The 4,402-nt window shown below is 34.0% G+C and overlaps 1 protein-coding gene across 7 annotated transcripts in view; it reads left to right on the top strand.

Annotated features, from left to right (window-relative positions):
* Window positions 1-4,402, top strand: part of LOC106880485 (homeobox protein Meis1) — a 142,137-nt gene that overhangs the window by 22,878 nt on the left and 114,857 nt on the right. The gene's annotated exons all lie outside the window — the stretch shown is intronic.

Raw genomic sequence — 4,402 nt, 5'->3', positions numbered from 1 at the left:
AGTTCAGTCCAATTGCGTGGCACTTTGGGCAGGTGTCTTCCTATAATAACCTTCCGTCCGACCAAAAATCCTTGTACTGGACTTGGAAAACGGAACCTGAAGAGGCTCGACGCATATAATATATATATATATATATATATATATATATATATATATATATATATATATATACACACACACACACACCAATGTATGTGTCTCTTTGTGTCTGTATTTGTCCCTCAACCACCGCTTGACAAACGGTGTTGGTGTGTTTTCGTCCCTGTAATCTTGCGGTTCAGCAAGGGAAGCCGACTGAGTATATACCAAGTTTGGCATCGAAACGTTCAACTAAAACATTCTTGAAGGCAATGTCATAGCATGGCCGCAGAGTAGTGCTTGGTTTATTTTTCAAGGGAATAGTGTGGGATTTTATGTATAATTAGCTACTATTTCTAGCATAAACATAACACTTGTGTGCGACACGGTGTTTCTTCTCATGTGAAGTGTAATAGATGAAAATTACATTGAAACTCGCCTGCTGCTGTATAACTGTTAAGTTAATGTTTCAAAGATGCTAGCTCAGTCTATAGACAGCTTGTTAGGATTACGTTACGTAACTTTTCGCATATAGGTTTACGTTACGTGATTTTTTGTATATACATGGAGAGTGTAGTTTAAGTAAGACAACAGGGTAAGGCAGTTCGTATGAAAGATTAGGAAAGTGAACGGGGAGCATATTTGAACTTGAAACGCAAAGAGGGATGAAGTGCCGATAAGTATTTTGCACGGCATGCTAACGTTTCTGCCATTTCGTCGCATTGATGATGGTAATAGTAATAATAGAAATAATAAATAATAAATAAATAAATAATAATAATAATAATAATAATAATAATAATTTTGATTACAAAGGCAGCAGTTTCCGGGAAAGGGGAAACTCCATAACATTGAGGCAGTCCGTACTCGATAGGTACTTATAGACCCTGAAAGAAGGAAAGGCAAATATATATATATATATATATATACACACACACACACTTTGTTTATATACATACAATATATATTTATGTAATTATAGATATACATATCGATATATTATGTGTTTATAAAATATGATATGCAACATTATTTATATTATATAGATATGTGTGTATATATATATATATATATATATATATTCTTTTCTACTATAGGCACAAGGCCTGAAATTTTGGGGGAGAGGGCCGACCTCGGCGGAATTTTAAATCAGAATTCAATACCTCTAAGCATTTCGCCCGTTGTGCTCGCAATTCTGCCAGCACGTCGCCTGCGTGCGCGCGCATGCACACACACACACACACACAAACATAAACACACACACACAATGCATATGTAGTATGTATATATTATATATATTTAAACATATATATTCTGAAACAAAAATATTACTGACGGTAATTTCAAAGTTTCGGCCAGCTAAGCTATCTTCGGCAGTCTGACGATAGTTTACCGCTGAAACTTCGAAGTCACTATCAACAGAATGTTTTGTTTAAAAATAAATTTGTATTCTACTTAAGGAGAGAGAACCCATCAGATTTATTTATGTAATATTGTTTTTTTATTATAACTAAACATGAAAACAAAGATTAATTTATGTATCCGTGTAATATTGTAATATAGTATATAAAACGTATTTAATATTGGCGTGGCTGTGTGGTAAGAAGCTTGCTTCCCAACCACATGATTCTAGGGTCAGTCCCACTGCGTGGCACGTTGGACAGGTGTCTTAGCCTCGGGCCGACAAAAGCCTTGTGAGTGGGTTTGGTAGACGGAAATTGAAAGAAGTCCATCGTTTATATATATTTATATATATGTTTGTGTGTCTTTGTTGTCCCCGCCACCGTCACTTGACAATCGATGTTGGTGTATTTACGTCTTCGTAGACTAGCGTTTCGGCAAAAGGAAACCGATAGAATAAGTACTCGGCTGACAAGGGATAAGACCTGGGGTCGATTTGTTCGACTAAAGGTGGTGCTCCAGCATGGCCGCAGTCTAATGACTGAAACAAGTAAAAGATTAACAACAATAAAAGAATATATTTTCTTTATTATATATATACATATATAATACATTTATTATATTACATATAATTGCATGTGTGTGATTGTGTGTGTGTTATATATAATGTATTTATACTATATTCATAATACATATATATACGTGATACAGGTATATATAAAGAAGATAAATATATACATGGGATATATGTATGTGTGTATACATACCAATATATATATAATGTATGTATCTAAATAATAAATAAATAAATAATAAGGAAAGAAAGAAAGAAAGTTATCTATGATATATGCATTCACACACACACATATGCGTGTGTACCCATCATTCACACACACACATGCGTGTGTACCCATCAAGTGCTATGTGTAGACTAATTGTATGAGCATGAATTGGTATGTTCGGCTCCACTGTGTCGGATTTTGAGTGAGTGTTGCGCGTTGTCACAACCCCGGATCAACTCCTATCTTCAGAATGAAATTAGGTAGACCGAATACGTACCCGTATTTCAAATATAACTAGGGGCAGACGTACTGTCACCGATTGTCACTGAGAGGTCCTTTAAGAGTACACTTGTCTGTGGAATACTCAACCATTTAGGCATCCATTTACTCGCTGAATCCTCGCGATCAGCGTCGAAGATAAGTCCATACGTACATACGGATGTATGCACTACGCATACATAAACGTATGTATATATATATATATATATATATATATACGTCTTTTGCCTTTTAACTTTTACCTGTTTCACTCACTGGACTGCGGCCAAGCTGGGGTACCGTCTTAAATTTTTCGTCGAATGAATTGACCCCGGAACTGCTCTGTTGACGAACACCGCTAAATTACAGGGACGTAAGCACACTAACACCGGTTGTCAAGCGATAGCGGGACACGCACAAAATTACTAACACGCGCGCTTGCACACACACTTGTATTTTCTATTATCCACTCATGAGGCTTTGGCGAGCTGATGTATATAGTAGAAAATACTTGCCCAACGTGCCACGCAGTGGGACTGAACCCGGAACCGTGTGGTTGGGTTGCAAACTACTGACGACACAGCCACGCCACAATATATATTCTACATTTGGATATATAAATATGTGTGCATTTTATAAATTTATACGTAGTTATGCGTATATATGAATATATATATGCCACACGTCTTTTCAAGTGTATATGCATAAATGAACTAACACACACACATGCGTGTGTATATATACATATGCTTACGGACGTACATATATAAATATATCTGCACACACGCGCGCGCACTAACTTAGCATCCCGTTGTTGCTGGGTAATCTTCATAATAGAATAGAATGCATTAGTGGTATTTTTAGAATAACACACCCACATGAATGGGTTTTGACGAGGATGTTTCAAATTTTTGTTTTCTTTCACCACACTTTTGCAAATGACTTTTCTTTAACCACACCTTTGCAAATGATAGAGGAGGATTTTTTTAAGAAGACAAAATATTGAAAATTTATATAACCCTCCTTCCCCCACTTCCGGACCGATGCCCCCGCCCCCACTATACACTCAAAAAGAATGGGAGACGCCTCTGCCTTAGAAATGGAAAAAAAAAACAAAAAGGAAAATTTATGAATTTTGAAACCCCACTTCCACAAACAGTGTAGATTTCGGTCAAGTTTTTTTATTTTTTATTTTCATTCATTTATTTATTTCTCACTACGCATTTAAAAACGATGTGAAAAGCCTTGAAAGTTAAAAATAAATAAATCTCCATTTCCTTTGTTTTCAAACAGAAAATGAAACGCAGTTTCAAAACAGTGAAATATTAAATATATTTTCGTTAACTCTCCACCATAAATCCTAAAATTTCTACTTTCTTTGTTTTCGAAATTTTTAATCGTATAGTTTTAAAATACGGACGGTCCGAATCTGTTCATAATTTCAAATTAATTTTCAGACGGAAATGTGATTTAAGGAAGATTTACCTCTTGTCTCTAACACATCTCACGACCACCTGGTACCTTCCTCCTTTCTTTGTCACTGCGACGTTTACTGATGTTTTTCTATATTTTTCTCCCCATATTTTATGGAACGATGATGCTGTGCTCCATTGTTGGGGGTTGAGCAAAGATATATACATACATACATACATATATATATATATATATATATATATATATATATATATATATATATGTCTATATATACATATATATATATATTATATATACATATATGTATATATATATATATATATATACATATATATATATATATACATATATATATATATATATATATATATATACATATATATATATACATATATATATATATATATATATATATATATATATATATATATATATATATATATATATAT

The sequence above is a fragment of the Octopus bimaculoides genome, chromosome Z (assembly GCF_046866305.1).
Source record: "Octopus bimaculoides isolate indiv1 chromosome Z, ASM4686630v1, whole genome shotgun sequence".
Classification (NCBI taxonomy): domain Eukaryota; kingdom Metazoa; phylum Mollusca; class Cephalopoda; order Octopoda; family Octopodidae; genus Octopus; species Octopus bimaculoides.
This window is presented reverse-complemented; position numbering and strand designations above follow the sequence as displayed.